This window comes from Tamandua tetradactyla, chromosome 15 (genome assembly GCF_023851605.1).
Source record: "Tamandua tetradactyla isolate mTamTet1 chromosome 15, mTamTet1.pri, whole genome shotgun sequence".
NCBI lineage: Eukaryota > Metazoa > Chordata > Mammalia > Pilosa > Myrmecophagidae > Tamandua > Tamandua tetradactyla.
The window spans coordinates 18,368,212-18,384,643 of NC_135341.1; the positions used below are offsets into that span (position 1 = coordinate 18,368,212).

Consider the following 16,432-nt stretch of genomic DNA (forward strand, 5'->3'; position numbering starts at 1 on the left):
ACAAGGGTTAAGTGACTAACCCAAATCAACACAGCTGGGGAGATGCAGAGCCAGAACTTAAACTCTGTCTTCTGTCTCCAAAGCCCAGTATTTTCTCCTACAAAATGTTGCCTCTTCCATGACAGTAAGTGTGGAAAGACCAGACAAACTGTACAACCCTGCAAAAATTTGAAACAGAAGGCACCCATGCAGACTTGCTATGCTATTTTTAGGATAAACTCTGCCAAAACAATACAAGCATGGAAGGACAGAAGCACTTAGGCCGCTCTCCATATGGAAGCTGCTGCAACATGGGTCTCAGTGGGTCTATTTGGAACACTGTCTCCCTAATAGAAGCCCAGAGCCTCTCCCTGGGAGGTAGAACAGATGGCTAAAGTGTGTGAACCCGCAATCCCTTTCCTGAATCTCCCAGGCAGCCAGGCTGTAGTACCTGGATTTCCTACTCAGGCAATGCAGAGAGAAGACAAACATCCTGGTCACAAAGCTTCTAAGAGGCTCAGAAGTTCCACCAGGCTCATCACAGTTCACAGTTATGTTAAAAGATTCAGCTAAACTATGCATTCCCGAAGGATCTCATTTTCCTCCCTACTTATCTCACATTACTGACAGAAAGGATCAAAATAACTTCCTCAGAGCTATAAAAACGAATGTCAATAAAACCCCTAGAGCTCCCTCAGTGACTTGGAAGCAGTAACTGTCTTCAGACAAGATCGTGAACTAGCTGTAGCTGGGGTTTTCATTTGGCTTTATAAGCCCAAACCCAACCAGGAGCAATGAGAGGAGCTGCCAGGGCCTTGGCAGCCCAAAATATCTCTCCACCCACTGCTGATGTCTGAAATTCCACCAGGAGCCTTGCATTCCTGGCTTAAGATGTTGGCCTTTATGAGTTATTTTTGAGCTCAGCCTGGGTTCATATCTGAAAGCACAAGGCTAAATGCAAGTTGGTATTTTCTGTAGCTGTATTTCTCGAAGTGTGGTCTGAAGCACACTTGTATCAGATTTAATTTAAACATTCAGATGACTGGGCCCAACCCAGATGAGATGAATTGGTATTTCAGGGTATATGAACCAGAAATGTTCATTTTCAACAGACACCCTTGTTGATCCCAAGTACAATAAAGCTTGAATACCACTATCCTATACTATATGTTCCCCTACCAGTGTGCCAAAATGGAATGCAAATAAATCATAAGTCCTACCTTCTTTTCCCTCTAAGTCAGTGGTTCTCAACCTTGGCACTATTGGCCTGTTGGGCCAGTAAGTCTTTGTTGTGGGGGCTGGTCTGTGCATTGTTGGAGGTTTAGCAGCATCTTTGGCCATCACCTTATTAGATGCCAGTAGCACCACCTCCCCTAGTCATTGCAACTTTGTCTCTGAATTTGGCAAAATGTCCCCTGGGGGGCAGAGTCTCTAGCCTTGCCCTCCACCTTCTCCTCACTTTCTGTTGAGAAGCACTAATCTAGGTAAGTCATTCTTAACTTTAGCTGCACACTAATCACCTGGGAATCTTTTTAAAACTTGGATTATTAGGCCCTACCCCAATAAGTTTTTATTCATTTAGTCTGGAGCAGAACCCAGACACCTATAATTTTTACAGATTCCCTGGTAATTCAGGGTATATTGAGCAGACAATCAAAAAGTATTGGCAAAATCCCTTGAAGGGTGGGAGAAAAAATATGAAATTATTAAACTTTACCACCAGAGAAACACTGGATACTGTGTTGAGACACCCAAATCAATAGTCCAAGCCCTTATCTTGAGGCTTGCTCTTGTGAAGCTTATGCATGTAGCAGAGAAGCTTAACCTGCCTATAGGTATGCCTAAGAGTCCAGAGGACCTCTTTTGTTGCTCAGATGTGGCCTCGCGCTCTCTAAGCTCAACTCTGCAAATTAAACCATTGCCCTCCCCACTACATGAGACATGACATCCAGGGGTGAAATTCTCCCTTGCGGCATGCAAGATAACTCCCAGGGATGAGCATAGCCCTGGTACCATGGGATCAACAATGCCATCTTGACCAAAGGGAGAAAAGAAGTATAACAAATAAGGTATCAGTGGCTGAGAGAGTTCCAGCAGAGTTGAGAGGCAATTCTGGAGGTCACTCTTATGCAAGTTTCAGTTAGATGTTGCTACCTATCATAATTTGCCAACCCCCAACAAACCATTCCTGCCAATCCTAAAGAACACTTAGGTCATTATATGAGATTCTACAAAGGTTCCTTGCACAAGGGTAACTTTCCAGAAGCCTACAACTTCCACATGGGTCCCTGGACCAGATAAGTCCTGAAATGCAGAGGGGCCAGCCCCCTATGCCATATTATCGACAGCCCCTTCCAACATGAAAAAGTTAGAATGGGCATAGACCAAGTACACCTAAATGGTAGAAGAAAGATCAAAGGTGATGGTGGAGTCAGGTTAAAAAGAAAAAGAGAAGGTCAGGTTAAAAAATGAGTATGAATGCTGAATCATTTTACTGATGTTTCTTTTACCCTCCAGTACGTTTTAGCAGCCTAGGAATAAAAACCTAAAATTGTGGAATTGTAACCCATACCAAACTCTGAAATCTGTTCTGCAAGTAATTGTTGCAATGCACTTTGAAATTTATTGTGTTTTTGTATATATGTTATTTTTCACAAAAAAAAGTAAAAAAGGAGTGAAGGAGGAGTATAATAGAAAAGATAGAATGCAACAAATGAATATGACCACTGAATCATTATACTGATATTTCTTTTGGTCTCCACTGTCTTGGTGAAGCTAGAAGAAAAAAAAAATCATGGAACTGTAACCCATACCAAATTTGAAATCTGTTCTATAACTACTTGTTAAAATGTACTTGGAAATTTACTGCTTTTTGTATATATATTATATTTCACAATTTAAAAAAAATGTTTTTAAAAAAGTTTCCCTGGTAATTATAATATACCCAAGCTGGGAACCAGTGTTCTAGGTAGACTCTTAGAGGCAAGGCTCAGTTTATATATTTGTGATTTCATGGAAGTTTCAAATACTCAAGCCATGTGATGGGGCTATTTGTGAACCTATGGACCAGGTGCCCAGATAGGACAACATGAGTCACGTCTTCTGAAGCTAGCAAATGACATTCCAGCCAAATACACTATAAATTCCTTTCTATCCCATCGCACATAGGACCTAAGCTGGTCAAATCAGTATTAAGCACAGAACTTTTCTTCAGGCTGTGGGAACAGATGACCTCTTTTCTATTAGATGGTACAGTATGGAGACATGATAACTGAAAAAGCTGTAGGTTATTTTGCTACTATCAAAAAAGTCAACCCAAGAATGTTAAATACACCCAGGAAAGGGCAATGACTGGAGAATCACAAAGAAACAGAAATGGAGCCCTGGTCAAATTGTGCCTGAATTCTATCCTGGCACAGGCCTCTTCAGTTACATGACAAAATAAATCACCTTTGTTTTGTAAGTCAGCCAGTTTGAACTGGGTTTTCTGCCACTTCTGTCACATTCTGAATGATGTAACTACTTAAGTCAATATCCTCTCGCACCAACATTAGACTGCTTTGAGCCTTGCTATTTAACATGTGTTCCATGGACCAGAGGCCTCAACATTATCTAGAAGCTGGTTAGAAATGAAGAATCTCAGGCCCCTCCCCGGAAGCTGCATTGTAAAAAGATACCCATGTGACCCACATGCATATTAATGGTTTATAAGCTCCGGCTTAGACAACTGATCTCACAATCTCTGGACTTCGCATTGGGGAGAGGATGATGACCAAAACCCAGACATGGCGTGCTGGTTTGAATCTGTTATGTACCCCAGAAAAGCCTTTTTAATTTTAATTAGGGGGGACTTTTAATTAGGTTGTTCCCACGGATATGTGACGTCACGCATTCAAGGTGAGTCAATGCGCTTACTGGAGTCCTTTAGAAGAGAGACATTTTGGAGAAAGCACAGAGGCATTTTGGAGGCAGAAAATGCCCCAGGAGACGCTAAACTAAGAGATGAAATCCTGAGTTTGCCCCAGAGAAGCCAAGAGAGGGTCCACAGATACTTAGAGAGAGAAATGCCCCAGAGACATTCAGAGAAGACCCAGAGGATGCACAAAGAAAGACCCACAGGATGCAGAAGCTGAAAGAAAAAAACCAGGATCAAGGACCAGCAGCTGCCAGCCACGTGCCTTCCCAGCTGGCAAGGGTGTTCCAGATGTCAGTGGCCTTTCTTCAGATTCCAGATATCATCTTGTTGATGCCTTAATTTGGACTTTATCATAGCCTCAGAACTGTAAATTTGTAAACTTATAAATTCCCACTGAAAAACTATCCCATTTCTAGTATACTGCTTTTCAGCAGCTTTAGCAGACAGAAACACATGGTTACTTGGTGAATTAGTTAGGTGCCCTGTTACATACTCAGTAATTAGTTATTTTCATCCATTAACTCATTCCTTTACTCATTCAGCAATAAATTTATAAATATACTGCTAAATATATATACAAAATTAAAACAAAGATTAGAGAGTGAGTTAAAAAAGAGGGGAATGTATTCTGTCCTTAAGGAGCTCCCTGTCTAGTTTGAGGAGAAAGACGTTACTTAATCACATGAACAAATATTAAGGTGCAATTTTATAGCTGCTACTCTGAAGAGGTGCATGGGGCTGTGGGGGAGATCTGACCTAATGGATGGTCAGGCAAGGCTGCCATTAGGACATGCGTAGGCTGGGTAGTAGAGGAGGCTGGGTAGGCGAAGAGGACAATAACCAATGCAGAAGCAAAGAGTGATTGCCTAAGCTTGTCTGTGCAAGGAGCTCAAGGAACCAGGAGGTGTGGGAGCCTGGTGCAAAACTGGGTTGGAGGCAGGGAGGTTCTTGATGAGGTTGGAGGGTGGTCAAGGGCCAAGCTATAAAACATTTGAAAGCTCAAGTTAAGGGTTTTTGCTCCTTAACCCCAAAACTAACCGAAAGCTATGGAAGCTTCCCAGCATGGTGCAGAGCTTGAGAACTGTACACCCCATGAGCCCTTCTCCAATCACTTTTTGCTCCCTGCAGACTCAATCAACCTAGCTTAACAGATTCACACAACACTTGTGATTTGGGGCTGACAGGCAGAATGGTGTGGTGGGGTCAGACTGAGTTGGATTCAATTCTGCTTCTACATCTTTGTGGTGAGCACCATCATGGTCGGCCTTCCATGTGACACAATTACCACTCTGCTCTCAGCACTTCACCCACACCCTAGCCCAAGGAAGGGCATAATAAATTTTGTGCAGGATGAATAACCTAGTACATGTTTCTTAACCTCAGTGAGCTTTAGTTTCCATGTCTGTAAAATAGGATAATAATAGTACCTGCTTCCTAGGGGTGTGTTACATATGTGACTGTGTAAGGTAATACACATAAAGAACATAGCACAGTGCCAAGAACATGCCACATGTCCCTGCCCCCATCCACACACACAAATTAATGCACACACACCAAAAGGAATCCTGAAGGAAAGATAGTGTGAACTACTCATTCCCTTCACTGGATTTTTTTGCAATCTGAAACAGAAGGTCTATCAAATATTGTCCAAATAATTCCTTAATAATACAGATGGTTCTGTGAGAGAGTTGAGAAAAGGATATGTCCTCATATTTCATAGTATGATACATTCTCCAGTTTGCCTGGGACAGTTTTGTTTTGTACTTGTTATTCCAGGGTAATTATACAATTTTCTGGTCTAAATAATAAAGTACATAGTTATTTTATTAAATGCATGGGTATGAGAGAAGCATATTCCAATATGGCAGCATGATACGCTCCATGTTTTTGTTTCCCATGGAAACTTTAAATGACAAGCAAAAACTGGCAGAACCTTCTTCCTCAGAGCTCCAGAAAACAGTTAAATCATTGTGATAACAGGGAGAGTACCAAATCAAGAAGAAGACAATTTGAAAATGGTTGAGGAACCCTTGTCTGTCCTTCCCCAACCCTCTTCCCAGCTCCTAGTTCAGGTCCTAGTCCCAGGTCCAGGAGAAGCAGGGTATCCCTTGCCCTAGGGTACATGTATATTTATGCCAGTCTGTCTGGTGGCAGCCTGAAGAACTGAATCAGGACACTCACTATAGACTCATCATGCCAGAACTTACTCTGTAGATAGAGATGGCTTGCAGGAAAGTTAGAATGCTGTAGGAGAAGAGTCGATTTATAGCTAGCTGCCTGGAGTAATGGATTGCCAGCTTTGAGATACAGTGTCTAGAAATCACAGAGGGAATTCCTAGGGCCATACACACATGTTCAGATCGAGACACGTGCTCAGAAAAGACCACAGAGGACCCTACACGTTCACCTTGGTTTGTTCTTTAAGCACATTGGTAGGCATGCTAAGCTCCAAGGGACTGGAATGGATTAATCTTCAATGGAAGGGAAAGGGTTTATTGGTTTGCTTTTGTTAGCCCCTGCCATTCAAGGAAATCTGTCATAACACTAGTTGGATACAAGCTTAAGGAACAGACACCTCTGTGGTTAAATTCCAGAGATAACACATTAAAAATATCAATATATGCACTTTCAATAAAGTTAACAATACATACAAAGAAACAGGGACTGACGGCCCATACAAAGGATCAGGATAAAGCAAATAGAAATCACCAATCAGAAAGGCCACACCTTTGACATATCAGACAAAGACTTTAAAAATATGGTCCTAATTATACTCAATGACTAAAAGAAAGCAAATTGAGAAAGAATTCAAGGAAATCAGGAAAATGAGCATTGAACAAAAATAGAATATCAACAAAGAAATAGAAATCATAAAAAGGAAACAGAGCTGAAGACCTCAGTAATGCAAATTAAAAATTTTCTAGAGGAGTTCAACGGCAGATTGGCACTGACAGAATAAAGAATCTGTGAATCTTGAAGAGAAGACAGTTGAAATTATTCAGGCCAAGGAGTAAAGAGAAAAAAAAAAAGAATGAAGGAAAGTGGAAAGATCCTGAGAGACCTGTGGGACACCATCAAGCACACCACAATACACATTACAGAAGTCCCAGAAGGAGAAGAAAGAGGTAGAGAGAATACTCAAATAAATAATGGCTGAAAACGTCCCAAATTTAATGAAAGACATGAATACACACATTCAAGTACTTTGACAAACAACAAACAAGATAAACCCAAATAGGCATGTACCAAGACATGTTAAAATCAAACTGACAAATGCCAAAGACAAAGAGGGAATCTTCAAAGCTGCAAAAGAGAAGCAACACATCAAGCATATGGGAAGCTCAGTAAGAATAAGGTCCAATTCCTCATCAGAAACCATCGCATCAAGACAGTGGGGTGGCATACTTAGTGCTGGGAGGAAAAAAAATGCCAATCAAGAATACTGTACCTGGCAAAAATACTTTTCAAAATTGAGGGAGAAATGCATATTGTTGACAGCCCCATCCAACATGAAAAGGTTAGAACTGGCATAGTCCAAGTGCCCCTTAAGAGTGGGAGAAAGGTGGTGATGGTGGAGTCATACAGAGAAGGTAGGGTTTAACAAATGAGCATGAGTGTTGAATCATTATATTGATATTTTTTCTTAATCCCCAGTGTCTGGGTGCAGCTAGTTGTAAAAACTTAAAAATGTGGAATTGTAATACATACCAAACTCTGAAATCTATTCCATCACCAATTGTTGTGATGTGCTTTGAAATTTACAGTTTTTGTATATATGTCATTTTTCACAAAAAAGAAAAAAAGTCAATAGTGATAATTAAAAAAAAAAAGCCAATCCAATGCAAAAAAAAAATTTTTTTTGATTGAAAGTGGTTGTTTGAAGTACTTAAATACTTAATATTAAATACTTAATATTAAATACTTAATATTAAATATATGGATGGAATCATGATTAAAGTCCGTGAAATGTAAAAAAAAAAAAAAGAAAGTGGTTATTTGAAGTATTTAAATAAGCTCTTGCATGAACCATTATAAATGTAAAATAAAATAGAGGTGTATATGGGAAAAACATAGCTATTGAAAACTGTGGACTATAGTTAACAATAATAGTTTAGTATTCTTTCATGAACAGTAATAAACTGACTATACCAATACCGAGAGTCAATAATGGAGGGATCAGGTGCATGGGAGGATTTGGGTTTTATTTTTTATTTTTATTTTGGTTCTGGAGCAATAAAAATATTTTAAAATTTAAAAAAAAAATTTGAGGAGGAGATGAAGACATTCCCAGAAAAACAAAAACTGAGGGTGTTCATTACCACTAGACTGGCCTATAAGAAATGTGGAAGACAGTTCTTCAGGTTGAAGGGAAAGGGCACACACAACAGTAAATCAAAGCCACTTAAAGAAATAAAGGCAAAGGTTACATTATGAATAATATAAATGCCAGGACTATTGTAGTTTTGGTTTTTTTTTTTTTTTTTTTAAAGGAAAGACAGAGAGAAGGAAGGAAGGATAGAAGGAAGGAAGGAAGGAAGAAAGGGAAACATTTTTTAAACATTTTCTTGTTTTATTGTATTCTGTTTCTCCGTTTTTGTTACATGGGCTGGGGCCGGGAATCGAACCGAGGTCCTCCGGCATAGCAGGCAAGCACTTTGCCCGCTGAGCCACCGCGGCCCGCCCTAGTAGTTTTGGTTTTTAATTCCACTTTTTACTTCTTACAAACTCTAAAATGCAAGTGAACAAAAATCAATGATAAATTGATGATTTGGGATTCATAATTTATAAATATGTGACAAAAACAATGTAAGTGTAGGGGGACAGAGGGACATAAGAACAGAGTTTGTGTATGCTTCTGAGTTAATTTGGTATCAAATCAAAGAGAACATTAGCCCCAGTCACTGAGCCACCACCGAGAACTCAGCAGCCTCCCCTTCATGCCTCCTCCCTCCCGGGCACTTCCTCCCCTCTGCCGACCTTTCTCCTGCCACTGCCACCGCCTGCTATAGGCTGTTTCCACCAAGGAACAGGAATCATATTGCATGTCTGCTATCCAGAACCTCCACTTCTTCCACCCCTTTGCTTAATCAAGTAAGGTTGATGACCTGCTTCCTTCTGGGACTGAGGATTATCATCCATATAAGAATTCAACAGAGAAATGGCAGAAAACCCTTACCATTGTCCAGGGGATTGCTGATGGTTATGATAAAAAAGAAACTAGTGAAGGCATTTAAGAAGAAATTTTCTTGCAATGGTACTGTAATCAGGCATCCACACTACGGGGAAGTGACTCAGCTACAGGGTGACCAGCTATGCCAGAACATATGCCAGTTCCTTGCTGAGACTGGACTGGCTAAGGACAACCACCTAAAGGTTCATGGGTTTTAAGTGCTTGTGGCTCACTGAAGCTTAAGTGAGATTTCCTTGCAATGAGTAGAAAATTTCCCTTTTGTCCCTTGTCACAAGTTTAAAAACCTTACAGCTTACATAATGTAATCATTTGGGGTTGGCTTTATCTTGGACTAGTGTAACTCCTTCATGCAATAAACTGAAAAGAGGCATGCCAAAAAAAAAAAAAAAAATGAGAGAGAGGGAGAGAGAAAATGTTATAGATTTAGGATATTAAAATGAAGCCCCATGTTAACCACAAAGAGTACCTTTGAAACATATGACAAAGGGAAATGAGAAGAGATTCTAAAGGGGACAGTTTAAAAGATCAAATAAATACAAAATTAGGCAGTAATGGAAGAATTGAGGGACAAAAAAGACATTACTTAAAAAAACTGATAGCAAAATGACAGAACGCAGTACTACATTCTCAGTACTGACTTTAAACGTAAACAGGTTAAACTCTCTAAACAAAAGACAGTGACTGGACTGAGAAAGACTTCTTGACCAAAAGCAGGACAAGCAAAATGAGACAAAATAAAGTTTCAGTGGTTGAGAGATTTCAAACAGAGTCAAGAGGTTATCCTGGAGGTTATTCTCATACATTATATAGATATGCCTTTTCTACCTTATGGTGTATGGGAGTGGCTGGAGAGAAGTACTTGAAACTGTGGAGCTTTGTTCTGGTAGCCTTGATTCTTTTTTTTTTTTTTTTTTTTTTTTTTTTTAAATAGATAGGGAGGAAGGGAAGGAAAGACAGAGAAGGAAGGAAGGATGGAAGGAAGGAAGGGAGGAAGAAAGGGAAACATTTTTAAACATTTTCTTGTTTTTTTTTATTATATTTTGTTTGTTTGTTTGTTTTTTCACATGGGCTGGGGCCGGGAATCGAACCGGGGTCCTCCGGCACGGCAGGCAAGCACTCTTGCCCGCTGAGCCACCGCGGCCCGCCCTGTTCTGGTAGCCTTGATTCTTGAAGACGATTGTATAACTATATAGCTTTTACAATGTGACTATGTGATTGTGAAAACCATGTGTCTGATGCTCCTTTTATCCAGGGTATGGACATATGAGTTTAAAAAAATAAGGATTAAATAAATAAATAATAAATAATAGGGAGAGGATAAAGGGTAAAAAATTGGGTAGATTGAAATACTAGTGATCAATGCGGGCGGTAAAGGGTATGGAATGAATGAGTTTTTTTCTTTTTCCTTTTTGGTTCTTTTTCCTGAGTTATGCAAATGTTTCAAAAAGGATCATGGTGATGAATACACAACCTGGTGCTGATATTGTAAGCTACTGAATATATACCATGCATGGACTATATGCCTGTGAAGATTTCTCAATAAAAATTTTTTTAAGAAGGCAATGATTGGTAGAATGGATAAAAGAGCACGGTTCAACTATATGCTACTTACAAAAGGCTCCCTTAAATTCAAAGACACAAGATCGTGGAAAGTGAAAGGATGGAAAAGAAAATATTACATATAAATAGTGACCAAAAGAGAGCAGGGGTGGCTATACAGATATCAGACAAAATAGTCTTTAAGTTAAAAGTGTATGTTTTGCAATTGAGCTAACCAGGATTTGAATGAAAATTAGTCACTTCAAGCAAAGTATTTAACCTTTCTGTATTGTGGTTTATTTACCTATAAAGTGGCAATAATATTATTTTTCTCCAAGGTCTAGTATAAGAATAAACAAAAGCAATATAGTAATAGCACAGTAAACAGTAGCTGTTATCCCTCTCATCATCTTCATTCGAAGCTCCATGGTTAGTCAGGGTTCATTTAGTCTCAAGTGCAAGGAACACATCTCAAAATAACTTGAGCAGAAAAGAATATTTATTGGCACCTAGAACGAAGATGTCTAGGGCTTTGCTAACTCTAGGAGCGCCAAGGTTCAGGTACTTAAATAATGTCACCAGGGATTTGTCATTCCTCCTCCATCTTCAGTTCTCTTTTCCTGCATGTTGGCAGCAAAAGGCTCTCTGTGTAGTGAAAAATGCAGTTGTTGGCAACTCCAGACTGACATGGTTTTTGTAGTTCCTGATTTCATGAGGAGAGAGATCCTTTATTTCCCAGTGTACATGTTAGTCCCTGGAAAAGGACTCCGAGTGGCTCCAATGGAGCCATTAATACCCATGTCCAGGGAGAAGGGGCATGTTGACGGCCAGCCTGGGTCACACGCCCACTCCTTGGTAAAGGAAGCAGATACACTTGATTAAGGCCTCCATCACATTGAGCTGATGGGGGAAAATTCCCCAGAAGGAATGAAAAAATAGACAAAAACGAATAGACGTCCACCACGCCTATCCTTAACAAATGAGTATTAGCCTACACTGAAACCATAACGCTCCTATGTTGAGGGAGTGTTCTCAGGTAGACACAAAGCATTTATCTCAATTCTATGAAAGCCAAGAAAGAAGAAAACAAATAAGAATAAATATAAAAGAAAAATCGTTTTTATAACGGTGGGAACATATAACAAATGTAGCCCATAGAAGACAATGTGTCTATCTATGCTGTGCATTCCACATTTGTTCCAGTATATCCACTATCCTCCAGCGTCTACCCTGCGTTATGTCTTAAGAGACAACCTCTAAGGAATGTCTAATCTGGATTTCCCTGAGTTCAGATCAGAGGGAAGAAAGCAAGGCTAGTGACATTATTTCCCCACCTCACTGGGCGCATTCTATGGTTGCAGCTTCCTCCGGGAGAGGCGCAGTGCTTTTCCCGCCTAAAGCTCCCTCCAGGCTCTAGAAACAAGTTCTCATTCCTTTGCCTTTGGCCTCAGGGGAGGAAACAGCTTTTCACTTTGCTAGTCCTTGGGTGCTTCATTATGCTCTTTTACTTCCTTAACCCTGTCTACATCTCTCCCCAAAATGATTAAAATTGTTTCAATTTCCTTGCTTAAACTCTTGAGTATGCCATCTGCTTTTTGTGAAAACTCTGACCCATAGTTTATCTACAAGTTTTCTCTTCCTCTCGCTTATTTTGCAAGTAATACATATACAATATAGAAAAAAGAGAAAATACCAAAAATAAAAGACAAATGTTCATCAATCTTACCCTTAGATATGACAATTGCTTACATTTTGAGATAAATGTGTCCATATTTTATTCTCTGCATGTAAATAGTTATACACAGAATTAAAAAAAAAACATGAAATAATTATTAGATTTTAAAATGAAAAGTTCTCAAGGGTTAAAAATATGCAAAAATAGTCTAATGTTAAAGTAGTTAACAGGAAGTTAATGTTTTCAGATCAAACTTCAATCATACATGGTAGAACTCTTGCCTGCCAGGTGGCAGACCCAGGTTCAACACCTGGTCTGTGCACTTCCCAAGCAAACAAACAAGTGAATAAAACCCAAATAAACAAACAAAAAAAATCAGCAAAGGGTACTGTAATAAGGGGATACTCACGTGGAAAAAGAATGAAATGTGATCTCTGCTATACCGGACTCAAAAAAAAAAACTTCAATCATACAAAAATCTGTATTATGTTCATAGAACAACATACTCATAATGTGACATTTTTATCAAAATAATTACAAAATAATTATTTTCAGAGTTCTCTCTTGAAAACAAATGACAACATTCAAATTTTACTCAGAAGAGGAAAAATTAATGTGGGGAATATTTTTGGATTTGATTGTTTTTCACTTTCTTTGACTATCGCATTAGAGGAAAAAAAGAATTGAAACTGAAGTAAACATTTTCTAAATTCTATTTCTATCGGTAGGGGGTATATTTAGCTTTAAATGAGGACATAGCATTTTCCTAGTACTTCGCTTAGAAAGAAAACAAAACAATACCAAGTGACAAGTATTTTTTTGAAACACAGAAGTTATATATTGTACAAACTGAACAGAATGCTAATTCAGCAATTTCTGTTAAACAAGAGGCAAAGGATTTGGGACTCTGCACCCTAGCAAGAATGATCATGTAATTGGACCCTCTGTCATGGATGAAATCATCCATAAATGTTCTCACCAAACTTTGGTGCCACAAATGCAGTAGATATGAAGGCCACTTTAAAACAAGTATGACCTCATTTATAGACCCAAGTTAATCCATGGGATATAAGATAACAAAAATATTTGTCCACCAGAAAAGAACTGGGAGATATTTACTCCTACAAACCTGATGGGGCATTCAGACTCCCATCCAGTCATTTTTGTGACCATGTATTTTTACTTTCTCCTTTCAGATTATATTTGTCACTCATCTCTCATGGTTTCTGACACTGCTTAGGGAAGATATGGTAAGTACAGACTTTTTCCCCTTGCTGATAGACAATCACCAGACCCATTAATTCAGTTTCTAAACCACTGAGCTTTTTTTTAACATGTGAATACTGTTTTATAAATTTTGCACAATAACAGTTCTAACAGTGGCTCAGTACAGAATAAATTTTTAAACCCTTAGAGCTCTGTGGTTACAGGAAGTTTAACAAAATGATATTTGTCTAGTGTCCTGCATATTTTTGTGCAAAGAAATAAAGTCAAGTATCAATTAAAGACTTTAAAACATAATATCATATTATCTTTTGGATAGAATGAAAATATGGGTTCAAAGAGAAAGAGAAACAATATAAAATTCCTATCTGTTTAAGATCTTTTTCATGCATTTTTAAATGGTTGATAATGAGTAAACAAAGTATTTAGATTCCACTGAATACATTTAAATGCACTATGTAATGTTTTATTATAAAATATTAATATTTGTAATAAATCTCAAAGTACATCCTTTGCAACTATAGAAATAATGATGACAAAAATGTAGATATCAAGTAAAAATGTGAGTACCTACATAGCTCTTCAAAATTCCTTTAGCCCATGATCTAGCAAGAGAAGAGGTGGGCTGGGGAGAGAGCAGAATCTGACGACCCCTTATCTGACAAGGGTCTATAAGTGGGGTTTGGATTAGAAGATTGGCCTTTGAAAATTGAAGTAAACCATTGATTTTACAGTAATTTCCAAGGAACTATTTCCAGACTGCATCATCTCTCTGACTCACCCACCATGAGTAGCCCCCATGGCTACAAAAATGTCTTGGATTGGGTGTCAACCCTACTTCTTTTGCTTGGCCTTCCCCAATTGTAAAAAGAATTGCTAGATCACCCAGAAAGTCTGAGTCCTTCACCTACATGGTCCTTTGAAAATGTTATCTAGAGCTGTGTTCTCCACATTTTTCTTCTTCCCAGAACTTTATGAATATGAGATATTTTGAAAGCAGATTAAACAGATGAAAAGACATTACACCAGTCAACAGGGAGTCCAGTGCAGGATCTCGTCCAGTACAGCCATGTCTGGTGTTGTCTATGGGGATGGGTCTAATCATCACTCCATTTCCTTGGCACCCTTTACTTCCGGGACTCTGCCTTAGAAATTCACATTCTCCTTAGATCTCAGTACAAAGTCTCTGGGACTGTGATGACATGATGGCATGGTCTTTTATTAGCATATTAGCAGTAGCATCTTTTATTTATTTCATTTTATTAGCATTGTGTTCCACACACACCAAATCCAGCTAGTACTAGCCTCAGCATTCCAACAGATACTATACATTCTCAGTTGAAATAGAATAAAATTACACCTTAAAAAAAATTACACCTTAAGCAAAATCTTGGGCCCACTTGGGAAGTGCTTAGGGAACAGGAGCTTGCCTTGCCCTGTCACTGAGAACCACCAGTCTAGAGTTTGAGGTTATCCACACAGAGTTTCACTGGTTGCACCCCAAAGAGCAGGCTTAAGTTTTTATGGATTAGATATTTCAAACCTTGGGTGCCTTCTTCAAGGAGTGTGGGGTTAAAAATCACACTTAAATACAGGCTACCAATAACCAGATTCCAGCCAACATGACCTTGTCTGGATTCCCTGAATAAAACAAGTGTGTTCATACCTAGGGTCTTGGTGTTATTCCTTCTCCCTGGGTATTCTGCCCCTGCATCTTCATACAGCTGATTCCTTTGCAGCATTCAGGTCTCAGCTTGAATGTGACTTTCTCAGAAAAGACTTTCCCAGCCACCAATTAAAGTAGCTCGCCCACCCCCCAGTTATTCTCTAACATGTGGCCCTGTTTTATTAACTTGTGAGCACTTAGCACCACCTTGAAATTCCCATATTTATTTTCTTATTGGGTATACACATGTACAATCGCTCCAGATCCCAGAATTAGAACAGCTCCATACTTGGTTTAATGAGCTGCTATCAACAACATGAACTTCTTAATAATTCTGAACAAGGGGCCCTGATTTTTCATTTTGTACTATTCAATTATAAGCCCCAGGAGAGCAGGGATCTCATTTCTTTGGCTCAGTATTGTGTTATTACCACTTTGGACACTACAGGAGATATTTGTAGGTACTCAATAAATACTTCTTGAATTAATGCATGCTTATGGAACTTGTTTCAATAATCTTTGCCACAAACAAGTCCAGTATTCTTAACCCAGCCTAGTATTTCAACAACTTCAATCAAAAGCTTTTGGAGTCAGCATAAGATTAAGAACACATTCACATCATCATTTGGAAGAAGAATTTCCATCAAGATGGCACAGCGCATGGTTATCTTTATAATGCCAACCCTATTACTATTTTTTGTTGCTGTTTGTCTTAGGATTTTTAACATGTTATTTTGAGATAATGATAGATTTGCATGATGCCATAAAAAATAATACAGAGAGCTGCTGTGTACCTTTCATTCGTTTTCCCCAGTGATAACGTCATGTAAAACTATAAATTGACATTGATACAATCCATCTATCATTCAGATTTTGTCAGTTTTACATGCACTCATTTTTGTGTGTGTCCTATTTCTCCGTTGAAATGTAACAATGACCCCTTTATAGTATTTTAGTCTTGTTGACTAGTAAGAAATTCCAGAGAGATTGTGGCACTAGCAGAGTAACCACAAGTAAATAGCTTCAAGCACAAGTTAAAAGAAACATTTCTAAAGGAGTGATAGGAGACATAGCAGCCTGGAACTTGTTAGTTAAACCTTGCTTTTACATTCACTTGACCCTTTCAGTACCGTGGTTCTTAGAAAGGCTGTCCTGCATTTTGTTTAATTCAACAGATGGAGGAAGAAAGTTATACAGTAAGACTTCCTTCTGTTATTTGAGAAAATGGGAAAATTAAAGGTT

General features: G+C 38.8%; 1 pseudogene; it reads left to right on the top strand.

Moving 5' to 3' along the window:
- Positions 1-8,937: 8,937 nt before the first annotated feature.
- LOC143657873 (eukaryotic translation initiation factor 1 pseudogene) lies at positions 8,938-9,283 on the top strand (annotated as a pseudogene).
- The last annotated feature ends 7,149 nt before the right edge of the window (positions 9,284-16,432 follow it).